At 46.3% G+C, this 14586-nt stretch overlaps 1 protein-coding gene across 1 annotated transcript in view; it reads right to left on the bottom strand.

Annotated features, from left to right (window-relative positions):
- The window catches only part of LOC135101395 (single-stranded DNA-binding protein 3-like), a 200752-nt gene that overhangs the window by 119816 nt on the left and 66350 nt on the right, over positions 1-14586 (bottom strand).

Genomic DNA, 14586 nt, shown 5'->3' with positions numbered 1-14586 from the left:
CGAAAGTGATTTTTTATATGGTAGAACATTTTATAACTATTATGTAACAAGCAAACTAAATGATTATTATGATACAGTAATGTCACGTTGTAATCCTCTCTCTCTCTCTCTCCTCTCTCTCTCTCTCTCTCTCTCTCTCTCTCTCTCTCTCTCTCCTCTCTCTCTCTCTCTAATGCATCAATAAACAACTCAAGCAAACATTTCCTTCTACCTTCCCTGCCTCCCTTCATTCCCTCCTCCCCTTTTCCCCGCTTTCTCCTCTCCCTCATCCAGGGCGCCCCGTGATGCAGTAGCGGCGAGGGCGGAGCTGCACGACCTTGGGAGGTGGCGGGAAGGAAGGGCGGGGCGGGGCGGGGCTGCTGCGGTGCTGGTGACCTCAACGCTCCCACCATCAATGATCCAACCCCTGCACAACTCAACCTTGCCTTGCCTTGCCTTGCCTTGCTCGCTCCGTCCCTCGCCGCCACACCTCGCCTCCCCCGTCAGTCTCTCTTATGAATAAACACTTAAAAAAAAATATATATACAAACTCTTTATTTATATTTTTGAATTTGTGTGTTAGTAGCGGTCTCCTTTTTTTTTTCTTTTTATTTTCCTCCTCTTCTTTTTTCCATGTTCGTTTCTCTTTCCTCAACAGATTAGTCACGTTATGTCTCTGCACCAAGCGTTGAGGAAGGCACGAGTGGTCAAGTTCGTCTGCCTCATGAAGTTCAGGTTCGCGCCGTAGTAAATGTTTTGCTCTCCCCCCCCTCTCTCTCGTGACCCTCGCCGCCCTGTCACGTCCTAAGGGCCGGGACACCCACCTCGCTGATGACTTAACACAAACTACTGGCGAATCACACACACACACACACACACACACACACACACACACACACACACACACACACACACCATTGCTACTACCGCCACCACCAACACCACAACCACCAGCACCCGTCCTATTGGTTGTAAGGTAAGGTGATGAACCAATGAGCGGGCAGGAGCGTGTTTAAATGAGCGAGACTAAATAAATCTCCAGCAATGATACCCGTGACGAGGCTAATTTCACCCCTGCTCTGAGGTAATTCCGGGAGGAGGGGACTCTGCCGCAGCGCTGACGACGGGGAGCTGGGAGGGTGAAGACGGCGAGGGTGACAGGGTGAGATAGGGTGATAGAGTGATTTTTTATGTAAGAGAGTCACTGACCAAAACAGAAGAGGGGTAAAAAAAAATAAATAAATAAATAAAAGGCCAACTGAGGTGCCAGGCCCAAGAAATGTAAGAAGGATCATACAAAATTGGAGAGGGTGACTGGGTGATGGGGCGAAGAGGGTGACAGGAAGAGAGGGTGAAGGTGATGGTAGGGTGTGTGTGTGTGTGTGTGTGTGTGTGTGTGTGTGTGTGTGTGTGTGTGTGTGTGTGTGTGTGTGTGTGTGTGTGTGTGTGTGTGTGTGTGTGTGTGTGTGTAGTACAGAAAGCGTATATCTAAGGTTCATTAAGGACCTTTGTTGTGAGATTCTCAGGTGTACGTATATAGGTAGGTACAGGTGAGAGAGAGAGAGAGAGAGAGAGAGAGAGAGAGAGAGAGAGAGAGAGAGAGAGAGAGAGAGAGAGAGAGAGAGAGAGAGAGAGAGAGAGAGAGAGAGAGAGAGAGAGAGAGAGAGAGAGAGAGAGTCATTACACGGTACACTAACTGTCTTCGGCAAGGTTTTAGGAAACAGTGAACGCCGCAGACAGGAGGAGGAGGAGGAAGGTGGGGGAGTGTCTTTGGGGACTCACTGGGTTGGCCCCGGGGAGGCTCAGCCCACGCCTCCAGAACGGCCACTCACCCATCTTGTTGTTCTCCTCCTCCTCCTCCTCCTCCTCCTCCTCCTCCTCCTCTCCCACTTCCTCGTATTTGTAAGTTTTTAAATCGTACAAAACATCTTTTCCGTTTCTTCTTTTAAATTCTTAAAGCTTTATATATCTACCACTACAAGCACTTCCTTCGCTCTCTTTCAATTTATTTTTCCTCTTTTTTCTTCTTCGTGTCCTCCTTCCTCTTCTCCATCAACTACAGACAAAATTGTAACTTTTCATTTACATAGGTTCCTATAAATGTTTTAGTAGCGTTCCTATCCTCCGTCACTCTTGTCCTTTACCTCCTCCTACTCCCCCTCCTCCTATTCCTCCCCTTTTCTATCATAAGCTAAAGACGAATCCAAACTCTCTACATTTAAACTGCTTTTTAATCATGCATGTTTTCGCTGCAGTTACTTTTATCGCTATCGCTAAGTGTTCCCGTGTTGCTGTCACAATAATGCTTCTGACAGGTAGGAACGCAAGCACCAGTAATAGCAGTAGCGGTAGTGGTGGTGGTGGTGATAATGCAGGTGCAAGTCAGATCCCCCCCACCAGTAATTACCGTCAACCTGTCATACACCTGTCTCGTCTTACTTAATTACACCTGATTCATTCTTTCTTTGTGCTTGGCCTTAGTGGTGCAAGACGGTACATCTGAGGAACAGGAAGCGCGCGCGTGCGTACACACACACACACACACACACACACACACACACACACACACACACACACACACACACACACACACACACACACGTACGTTCGCGTGAGTGGGTTCAGCTCCCTCTCTTCCCTCAAACACTCCAAGACACTCCAAGGAGGAAGAAGAACAAGAAGAACAGGAACAGAAGAATACGAAGACGAAGACGAAGACGAAGACGAAGAAGAAGAAGAAGAAGAAGAAGAAAAGAAGAAGGTACTAATTTGTCAATGTTCCCTGAATTAGTTTTAATCCGGACTTTTTACTCAATACGTTCCTCCTCCTCCTCCTCCTCCTTCCTTTCTTCTTTTCCTCATCTTTATCACAATCTTCCATCAACCGCAATTTTCACCGCAAACGTGCCAAATTACCATGACAAAACTCTCTCTCTCTCTCTCTCTCTCTCTCTCTCTCTCTCTCTCTCTCTCTCTCTCTCTCTCTCTCTCTCTCTCTCTCTCTCTCTCTCTCTCTCTCTCTCTCTCTCTCTCTCTCTCCGGCCCAGTGACGCAGGAGCCAGCGGGCGTCACCTTTAGGGAGGTCAGCGAACTTCTACTATGGGCGCCGCGGACGGGTTCAGTGGATGGGTGGGTGTGTGTGAGAGTGGGAGTGAGTGGGGTGCGGTGGCCATGGGAGTGAAGACAGAGGGAGGCAATGAGTGGGTAGGGAAGATGAGAGGCAGTGAAGGTAAGGATGAGTGGATGATGATGGCGAGGTGTCTTCCCTAGCGCCATCTATTTATGAATAAGTGTGAAGGTGTGAGGATGGTGCGTGTGTGTGTATGTGATAGGTATGTGTTAGGGGCAGTGAGGAATGTGTGGGAACAGACTAGAGGATGGGCTCCAATGGGTAAGGGTGAGTGGATGAATGGGTGAGTTAAGTGTCTGGCAATGAGCGGGCAAAGGGTGAGTGGATGAATGAGTGCGTGAAAATGACTAGCAAAGAGTGGGCAAGGGTGAAGAAGACTGGGTAAGCGTTGGCAAGTGGGCAAGAGTTAGCAAGGGTGAATAAGTAGATGCGTGTGTGTGTGTGTGTGTGTGTGTGTGTGTGTGTGTGTGTGTGTGTGTGTGTGTGTGTGTGTGTGTGTGTGTGTGTGTGTGTGTGTGTGTGTGTGTGTGTGTGTGTGTGTGTGTGTAGAAGTACCCAAAGAACGTGGGCAAGTGAAGGTGGGCAGGCTAAATACAAATGGGCACGGGTGGGCAAGGATGGGCAGGAGTGGGCAAGGATGGTGCGGCGCCTCTAGTAATGAGCACAATCACAGAGGAGTCGTGACTGAGACACACCCACTACCCACACAGTACCCACCAACCCACCCACTCGCTATACTCAGCCGCTGCCCTTCCACCCACCTCTCTTCCCCGCTCCTTCCCCTCCCGGTCACCGTTGCCTGGTCCCTCCTCACTATTCATTCCTCGGGGGATGTAGAGGTGAATAACTGAGGGAAGGGAGGGGAGGGGAGGGGAGGGGAGGAGGGGAGGAGGAAATACCTAGAAAAGAGATGAAAAACAGAAAGAGGAATAATGAAATGCGATGCAACGAAGAACAAGGCAAGAAGAGAAAGATGCAACTGCAGAATACGAGGAAGAAGAAATCCTCAGAAATGGAAGGAAAATAGAAAGAAGAGGAGAATGATGAAATGTGGAGAGAAAAAAAAACGCGGATGAGGGAAAAGAAAAAAAGAGGATGATCAGGCGGAGGGGAGAGGAGGAAATACCGAGAAAAGAAAGAAGAAAAACTAGAGAAAATAGAAAACGACAAATTGAGACGATGAGTACAAGACGACGACGCAGACGAGAAAAAAAAAAAAAAAGAGGAGGAGGAGGAGGAGGAGGAGGAGGAGGAAGCAGCTCTTGACTCATTAACTAACTCATCACCATGTCACAAGTCGGCACACGAGTCTACACATGTGCGGGTTGGTTACCTGCTGGAGCTAAATCAGGGAGACGAGGATGGCTGAGGCAGAGAGGGCGACTGTTAGTTGGGACGAATAGGAGAGGACGGGTGGTGATGGTGGTGGTAGTAGTAGTAGTAGTAGTAGTAGTAGTAGTAGTAGTAGTAGTAGTAGTAGTAGTAGTAGTAGTAGTAGTAGTAGTAGTAGTAGTTGTTGTTGTTGTTGTCTTTACTACGGTTTTAAACTATTACGTAAGTATTCAGTATTCGTTTGGAAGTTGAAATGTACATAAATTAGAGGAGGAGGAGGAGGAGGAGGAGGAGGAGGAGGAGGAGGAGGAGGAGGAGGAGGAGGAGGAGGAGGAGGAGGAGGAGGAGGAGGAGGAGACGAAGAAGACGTAGAAGAAGGAAGAGAACCGGTACGACGAATAGAAGAACAGGCAGGAAGAAGAGGAGGAACAGTGACAATGGCGGCGTGGTGTGCGTGGCGCGGCGTGGCGGTAACAGTGGTACTGACGAGAGCCTCTTGTCCTCACTTTCCGCGACGCGGAACTCGACACACTTAGCCCGTTTTCTGTCCACGCATCATAATCCCTCCCAGACCAATAAGGCACCAGCTGGACGGGAACAACAGCGTGTTAGCCCGAGACTCCTGCCGATACCCACGCATACATACACCTCCTCCTGTACACACCCTTTCTTTTCTGTCAGATGCCTTGTCATAATGATCACAGATGCTGGAGTGACGAGACAAAAGTTTCATCAATCCATCAATCAATTAATCAACTCCAAGGTTCGTGTTTTTAAAAGCGCTTTCACTTTTTCAATGGATGCAAAGATAATTAGTACGATTCTTACGAGGTTTCCCCCAATGCCAATGCAGAACTCTTGTTAAACTGCCGCTAGGATCGTGAAAATACCCTTAAAAACTACAATAGCCTGCTTTACAACTTGTTAAAAGTAGAGATAAGCCGTTCTTCATTCGTTACTCAGCAAAAGGTAGACAGATATACATGAAAAGTGGTCGAAAACTCCAATTTCTCGTGAAGCAAGAGTACTGAATAATCTCCAGTTTGATTACACATCCTTCTCAGCGAGCGAATATTCTTATAGGTCTTCTCCTTTCTCCTTCCCTTAGTTTACCCTGAAATGTCTTTCACTCTTATCTTCCTTTGCCTCCCGAGTTGGCCTCCCAAAGAGTGACGTTAAGCTCGGATATCACGCTGGTCGATCTTGTGGCCTTCCCTTTCTACTTCCTTTTCGAGTGACAGTGGAAATGGTTGGGATCTTGTTGCTTACTCGTCTTGTTCCTCTCCATGTCCTCCTCTAAGACAAGCGACTGGTGGAGGAGTAATGCGGATCACTCCCGTCTTTTACTGCTATACAATTGTTCTATTACTGCCTACAACTTTTTACACAGTAGTTTCTTATAGTAGAGTCTCTTAAGAGTTACGTGGCCTGACAAGACAACATTAACTTATTATTTTCTCTTCATGTTCCGTGTTCCCATGCAGTGCTGACATAGGAAGTCGAGGGAACCACAGCTGTAAAACGGAGGAAAAATTAGCTTTATCTCCTCTGTCTCCTAATTTTTTTCGTTTTTTCTTCTTTATTCTTCATCAGTTATCACATTTTTTTTTCTTTTTTTGGTGTCCCCAAACCAAAAGGACCGTATGTTCAACTGAGCGAGAAAAAAAAAAGTGCAAGATGTGAAAGTTGGACAAGGTAATTCAATCAACGTGTGCCGTAAAAAAAAAAAAAATATCAGGTGCGCATCTATTAAGAATACGCAGCAGGTGTCACGTCAGCGTCTCCCTTCACTCACCACCACCACCACCACCACCACCACCACCACCACCACCACCTGGCTGCTACTATTACTACTTTCTTGCGGTGGCGCAGCTCAAGCCAAAGAAAACCACCACCGGGCGAATCTTCTGTTTCATCACACCGAAGAATAGCTTGCAATTATTTGACAAATTGTACTGTGTCGAAACTTTGTCTCTGTTCCGACAAACTGCACGGTGGCTTGTGGTGGCGAGAAGACACAGGATGAAGCACGAAATCCTTATCTATCGAACGTAGAAAAATGAAAATCTGGTTCATCCTGTTTTCTCACCATTATAATCCACTCATTAGTCTGATCTAAATAAACTGTGCAGTGTTGAAATTTTGTTTTTCTGCTTCATATTTTGATAAACTGTATTGTCGCAACATCTTTCTTTTCACCGTATCATGAACCCTGCACCGAGCAAATGTATTATTAGACTCAACTGTGCCGTTATTTTTGTCGTACTTTAACCATTTATTCCCTGTATTATTTCTTAAGTTTTTCCTTCCACTATCATGACCATTCCTCCGCAAAGACTTACGAATTTTTGAGTCATTGTATATTAACTAAAAAGAACTACATTATTTTTCCACTCTTTTGACCATTCCTCCGCACACTTACAAAACTTTAGAACAATTGTACACTGACTAAAAAAAACATACAATAAGTAAATCAACTGCCATCATTCCTCCCTTCAAACAATCTGTACGTGTTCTGTCTTTCAAATGCATCATGATCCTCTCTTCTCGCCTTGCTCAAAGTCCATCCCAGCGCTGTTCTTTCCGCGTCCCACCACATCCACCGGCCAGCGAAACAAACTGTAATCACGCTGGAGGTCTTGAGTACGCCGCTGAAAATGAGGCCACCCAGCAGTTCTAATTTTCACCTCCCACACACCAGCCAGTCCACCACCACCACCATCACCTCCATCACCACCACCAGCCCGCTACTCACCCCCCTCATTTACATTCATCCTCCCTTTCCCGCAACTGTCATTCACACCCACTCACACCACTACACTACTTGTATGAAGAATTACACGCAAAGAGCTCCCATACATATAAAGTCCAAGAGATACTAACTCCCAAAGACTCAACCATACCACCACCGAGTCTGCTTTTTTTTTTTTCTCTCTCTCTCAGGCGTTATTGTGACCCAGTTTTTACAGCGTTTTAAAATTAATGAATCAGTCTCTTTCATCTCCTGATCACAACTCAAGGAATACAAGAAGTCACGGGCCCAGGTTTTGAGGTTATTTCAGTTCATATAAGAATTACTTTCAAAGACATAAATGATTAATAAGGTTCTCATGAGTATATTTTCGCCAGTAATGTAGGAATTTTCTTAAACCTACCACAAGCATTACAAAAAACACCGTAGAAAACCTCAATAACTTTCCACTAGGGCCTGTTAAAAAATCGAATCGAAATGAGACCGTAAAACATTATTCAAAATGTAGCGCCTAGTAGATCGGTGACGAGTACTATCATTACTGTAGTGCAGATCAGCTCAAGAACCACAGGGGGAACCAAAGACTTGCCCCAAACCTGCTAAAAGAAACGGAGATGAGAAGGCACTTTTTTTCCTTTTCTGGGGGGAATCAGGCACTTCCTATGTACATAGATACACAAACATCATCCCTACTGCTGCAGATCAGCTCAGGATCCACAGGAGGAACCAAGGACCTGCCCCAAGCTGCCCTACATACTTCCCTTGCGCCATGAACTTAACTCACCCATTTCATCAACGCCACTCTGAAAAACTGGCCCCCCAAGTCATATCAGGGCGAAATTTCCACCACCTTCACCAGCTTCTCCTCTCCCCCCTCTCTAGCTAACGTGAAAGTTCAATAACAGTAAAAACGTCATCTCGAGTAAGCCCCGTCACTGCTGCTGTTGCCGCCTGTCGTGTTCTGGCTGATGGACGTGGCTGGCTGACTGGCTGGGTGTTCTTTGTGTGTGTGTGTGTGTGTGTGTGTGTGTGTGTGTGTGTGTGTGTGTGTGTGTGTGTGTGTGTGTGTGTGTGTGTGTGTGTGTGTGTGTGTGTGTGTGTGTGTGTGTGTGTGTGTGTGTGTAATGCTTTGAAAACTTGGCAACTGATTATAATTTTCTTTCCTCCCTTCTCTTCCTTTCATCTCTCTCTCTCTCTCTCTCTCTCTCTCTCTCTCTCTCTCTCTCTCTCTCTCTCTCTCTCTCTCTCTGGGGTTCCCAAGGTGGTTCACCCTCACGGAAGGGGTTAGGGAGGGGGATGGGGGAGAGTAGACATTACACCCACACATCCATTCCCTCTCTCCTCTCACCATCACCAATCACCACCACCACCACCACCACCTCAGCACCCACTCTCTCTCTCTCTCTCTCTCTGGACAATAAAAAAATATAAAAAAAACGTAATGAGACAGTCACCCCAATGTTTAGAGAAAATGAGGAAGTGAATGTTACGTATTTTTGTGTATATGCATGTATGTTTGAGTGTATGTATTAATTTTGCAGTTTAATTTGTGATTCAGTCAGTCAAGTTTCTACGAAGAGTTAGTTAATTAGTTAGGCAGGCAGGAAGTTAGTTGGTTGGTTAGTTAGTTTAGTTAGTTGCCTTATTAGTCACTCACTCACCCACTCACTCAGTTAATCAGTCAGTCAAGTCGGTCAATTAAGTAAAGTCAGTCAGATTTAGTCGGAGAATTAGAAAGCCAGTTCGTCAGACTTTAGTTAGTGAGTCATTCAGTCAGTCAGCTTTTAGTCAATGAATCGCCAGTCAGTCAGTCAGTCAGTCAGTCAATCAGTCAGTCAGTCATCTTATCCCCAGTCACTTCACATCATTACAAGACCGACTCAATCATTTCTTTGCAACACGTCGAGGAGAAAATGAAAAGAAAAAAAAAATCATTAGGGGGGCACAAGACGAGCGGCCTTTGGCGTGATATTTCCAAGTGCAATTCTGCCTCTCAGTGTGGGAGTCTTTGTGCACGTTTCGAAATTCAGGCAGCGGGTTTTGTCCATTCACTTGAAGAACTTGAAGAGGAAGCAAAGACATTCGACAAGGCTTCAGTCAGTCATCACTACTACCGCCAATCTCTCTCTCTCTCTCTCTCTCTCTCTCTCTCTCTCTCTCTCTCTCTCTCTCTCTCTCTCTCTCTCTCTCTCTCTCCACACAGTCAACGTTTCGCCAAGAATGCGCCGCGATAAAACACTGCCGAGTCATCCTGTCATTTACTCTCGCCTCCCTTATGCCACTGTTATTACTTCTCCTCCTCCTCTTCGTCTTCCTCTTCCTCCTACTATCCATCCACTCATCACCTTCATCGTTCCGTATAATTGGTCGAATTTGCCTTCCTCCTCCTCCTACTCCCCTCCTCCCTTCCTCCTCCTCCTCCTCAACTCCCATTTTCTTTTTCCTCTTTTGTTCTCTGGAGTTACGTTCGTTCAAGTTTTATGTTCTTTGTCACGGCGCCTCTTCTTCTTCTTCTTCTTCTACTTCTTCTCCACCTTCTCCTCTTCCGTTATGCGCTGGTGATTGTTCTCTCTCTCTCTCTCTCTCTCTCTCTCTCTCTCTCTCTGACAAGGAAGTGACCTGATCTGATATTCTTTCTTCGCTTTTCTCTCTTATTCTTCTTATTTTATCTCTTAATTCTGTTTTTATTTTTTTTTCTCTCCCTCTCGCTCTCTCCTGCTTCAATCTATTCGTGACCGTATTATAATAATCCACTTTTTCCTACGCTATTCATGTGATATTCTCTCTCTCTCTCTCTCTCTCTCTCTCTCTCTCTCTCTCTCTCTCTCTCTCTCTCTCTCTCTCTCTCTGCCACACACTAGATTAACCATTACCCTATACCTCCCTCCCCCTTCCCCTCCTCCTCCTCTTCTACCTCAAACTCACCTGCATCTCTCCCTTCTAAAGTTCTACTACTCAGATGGACGGTCAGACGGACAGACAGACAACCACACTTCTTTCCTTACTCACTTGTGGCGTCAAAACCTCAACTTGGCACCGTAAGTCATGCTATCCGCCACTTTTCAGGCCGTCCACCCCTGCTTACCTCTCTCTCTCTCTCTCTCTCTCTCTCTCTCTCTCTCTCTCTCTCTCTCTCTCTCTCTCTCTCTCTCTCTCTCTCTCTCACACACACACACACACACACACTATCCAATTCAAGCGGCGGACCATTTTCACTAAATGCAATATCACTTAACTCTTTCACTGCGATATGTCACAATTCACGGTAGTAATAATAAAAAAAAAAAATAAATAAAAAAAAAAATAATATATATATATATATATATATATATATATATATATATATATATATATATATATATATATATATATATATATATATATATATATATATATATATATATATGAAATTTTTGCATTTTTGCAAGTATCGATTAGAAAAGAAGGGGGATTAAAAATTACGCTGATATTGGAATTCCTACGAAGTGCAGTGTTTGGGGTGGCTGCGGAACAAGAGGAAGAGTCCCAGAGTGGTTAGTGATGAATGAAAAATGTGCAAAATAACAGTGAAAGGGGTTAATCTGCAGTGCACTGTACCTAACACTACCCTCACAGTTTCTACCACTACCTGTGCACCATCCCTCCCTCTATACTGGTTCCAGAAGAAGCCAGCACAGTACTTTCAGACCTCACAGCTCCCATCCCCTATCCTCCTACCTTCTCTACCTTCTCACCTCCACCACTACCACCACCACCACCACCACCGCCAGTACAGCGCCAGCCGGGTTAATAAGAGCACAGCACAGCACAGAACCACAGCAAAACCAGACCTCGGCGGGAGAAGGAAGGTGGTCATCACGCGCTGCACATCTTGAGGGGCGTGCTGGAATGCTGGACTTGGGAGAGCATCGCCGCAATCAGCACCTCTGGTTCTTCCTTTCTCTTCGTCTTGTTTTATTTATTTATTTTTTCCATATTTAGAACTAATATACGCACTTCTTGTTTTTCCTTCTCCACCTCTTCTTTCATCTTCATCTCTTTTTCTTTCTTCTCCACTCTTCTTCTTTCTTCTCCACCTCTTCCCTCTTTCTTCTCCACCTCTTCCTCTTTCTTATCTATCTCTTCTTTCTTCTCATCCATCTCTTCTTCCTTTTCATCCATCTCTTCTTCCTTCTCCATCACTTCTTCCTTCTCCTCCAGCTCTGCTTCCTCCTTTTCTAGCTCTTTTCCCTCCTCCTCCTCCTCCTCCTCCTCTTCTTTCTCCACACCCAGAGTTACTACTTCCATTACTGTATCGGACCCCACCTCTCCGCTCTCACACCTCTGCTCTCGATCGCAATAACATCCTTAGAATTACCATATACCGTCCGTACAGGAGCCTACACATCACTAAATACCGGAGGATACACGCACACAATAGCTGGGTCAGATGGCGTCCCTAAGGATTCTGTGTCCCTGAGTATTTCCAACACCCCGAGGACCTTCCCTATATATAAAAAAAAAAAAAAATAAATAAATAAATAAATAAAATAAAATGAAATGCCCCTGAGTAGAACAGCTCTGGACGGCCTCACTACACACGTCTTTCTCTCTATCCAGTGCGCGAAAGATTCACTGGGTTTATGGACGTTCTATTTGCAAAATGACAACAACGGACAGGGAGAAAAAAAAAAAAAAGAAAAAAAAAAAGAGAGAGAGAGAGAGAGAGGAGGAGGAGGGAATAATGAAGTAAAGCTGTCGTAGTGATTTACCTTATCGTCGATTCCCTTTCATTCCAGGCGCCGCAGAAATCACCCTAACACGCTCATTACCCTAATGCACATCTTTCTCGATCGACAATTTCTTCCCAAGTCTTCGCCGGAACTGCCTCGCTCGGGCCGCCGCTCATGTCTGGACTAATACTAAATACGGGAAGTTTTTGTGTAAAGAAGCGAGGCGGTGCTGGCAGTTCCCGTCTCGCCAATCTTGCCAGTCCTCACCCCCGCCTTTCCTACCACTCAAACTGACTCGGACTCGGATACATTTATACTTTCTTTCATACAGACTCGAGGTGTGTACGACAGTCTATTCGCAAAGAGTTCTCTGGGTTACATCGCGTGAATATTATTGATTCAATCGCACGAGAGAATGGGAGTGGCCGTGTGTCTGGGAATGGGCGCCAGGTGCTTCACGGCGACGCTTTTCAGGGCAGTAATGGGCGTCATCAGCAGCGTTGCTCGGCGGCCGTAATTATGCCGGGCCGGTGGGAGTGTGCGGGATAGGTGTGGCGGCGCGGGACAGGTGTGCTGCGGCCTGACACCTGGGAAACATGTAGCACCTCATGCACATTTTAAGTTCATCGCCATCACCTCTTCAGGTTGCTTATTTGCTCTCTCTCTCTCTCTCTCTCTCTCTCTCTCTCTCTCTCTCTCTCTCTCTCTCTCTCTCTCTCTCTCTCTCTCTGTACCGTGGGTTGTTGTTGATGTGCATTTTTTTTTCAGTCAGTCAGTAATAAGTCAATCAGTCATTCACTCAAGTGCTAGCTAGTCAGTCAGTCTTCAGTCAGTCAATCAGTTAGTTAGTTTGACAGTTAATCAGTCAGTCAGCAAGCTAATCAGTTCGTTTCTCAGTCAGTCAGTCAGTCAGCCAGTTCATCACAGTGGATTTATATTCAGTGATAGAAGCACCGAATCTCAAATGCTGTAACACCCCACGCCTCCACCGTCACCACATCACTATCACTGCCAACACATTACATTACAGTCGTTATCGCTACCCACATCGTCACCACACCACTCAACACCGGCATCGCTACCAAACAAAATCCTTACCATACCACTCAACACCACAGACACTACCGCTGCGAAACACCATCTCCACTGTCACCATACCATACATCACCAATGTCACTATACCACGTCTGTTCTGCCTTAATTCCTCTCACTTCTTCATCACTACATGCACCACCTACTGTCAATATAATAAATACTAACATAACTATTACAATATTACGGTTACATCTCATCATCACACACGGGATGACAATCACCATTACATTATGATCTTTGCCAGCACAGTACAAGACACCACGAACCTTGGCTAACACTCAAGCACATCACCACATCACCACATCACACAGTCCCTGACAACACCGCCAACACCACAACGCACTTTTCTCATACTTTTCTCTCTCTCTCTCTCTCTCTCTCTCTCTCTCTCTCTCTCTCTCTCTCTCTCTCTCTCTCTCTCTCTCTCTCTCTCTCTCTCTCAAAACACTGTGAAAACCTGGCAGTCACATCTCGCTAAAACCCAACCACCACCACCCCCACCACCTCCACCTCCACCAGCCGATCCTCACCCTGGCGCTGTATAACCTCGCCCACCAAACACCATATCAGCCGCATCGCTGCCATTTCGCTGAACTCTTTCGCTTCATTCTCTCCGACACCCATAAAAACCTTCCATAATGCATCGTAAATCGACAAAAGCCAAAGTGAAACATTTTTACATAACAGCTTCACCTGCAAAATTGATACCGCTGTGATCACGCGGGCGGCAGCGGCGGTGATGGTGCTGGTGGCGCGCGGCGGTGTGCGGCTGTTATGCTGTGGCGGGTGGTTCTTTTGTGTGATGCTCGCTGTTATGCTCGCTGTCCCTCCGCGTGTGGTTTCTGCTACATTAGGCTGGCTTTTTTTTTTTTCTACATATATATTTTTTTTCGCCTTTTGTTGCGGTGGCGGTGATGGTGGTGGCGGCATTGTCTCCTCATTGTTCTCTGCTGGAGCGATTTTGTATTTTTCCCCCCGTTGTGTTGTGAGTGTTGCTTTGCGGCGCCCGGTGGTGCTGGTGGTGGCGGTGGCGGTGCGCAGCGGTCCTACCCAGCCAGCCCCGGTGAAGAGAGGGCACCTGGCACTGGCACTGGCCCTTATTAAGAACACTTTGCTCTCTCACCATGACTATTTTCCAAGGCCACAGAGATGAACAGCCGGGTTCTCAAAAGTGTTTCTCCGGTTCATATTATATAAATCATGTTAATCTGTCACTAGAACCACATAAACAGTCTTAAAAAACCGTGTAACTTCAACTAGAACCTTTTGAAAGCAGTGGAGGTGTGGCTAGAAATGTTTCAGAATGTGGTCCACTGGGCGGAGTGGTGCGCGGTGCCACACTCCCCTCTGGAGAAGGGCAACTCGCATGACGCTGTCCCATCACATGCTACGTGCTGTCCCTCGCCTCAAGTGCGCGGCGTGCTCCTGGTGCCCCTGCTTTCTACTCCCAAGGTCGTTTCAATATGCGTTGTTGAGGTTCACGCGCCGCTCTCTGCTGGTTTTTGTTGTTTTCTCGCCCACCAGGCATCAGGGTGTGTGGATGCTTCAGCGACACAGAGACGGTACGTGCAGGGCGGCATGGCGTT

Source organism: Scylla paramamosain, chromosome 6 (genome assembly GCF_035594125.1).
Source record: "Scylla paramamosain isolate STU-SP2022 chromosome 6, ASM3559412v1, whole genome shotgun sequence".
NCBI classification, from domain to species: domain Eukaryota; kingdom Metazoa; phylum Arthropoda; class Malacostraca; order Decapoda; family Portunidae; genus Scylla; species Scylla paramamosain.
The sequence above is the reverse complement of the archived record's forward strand: the minus strand, read 5'-3'. Positions and strand labels throughout refer to the sequence as shown.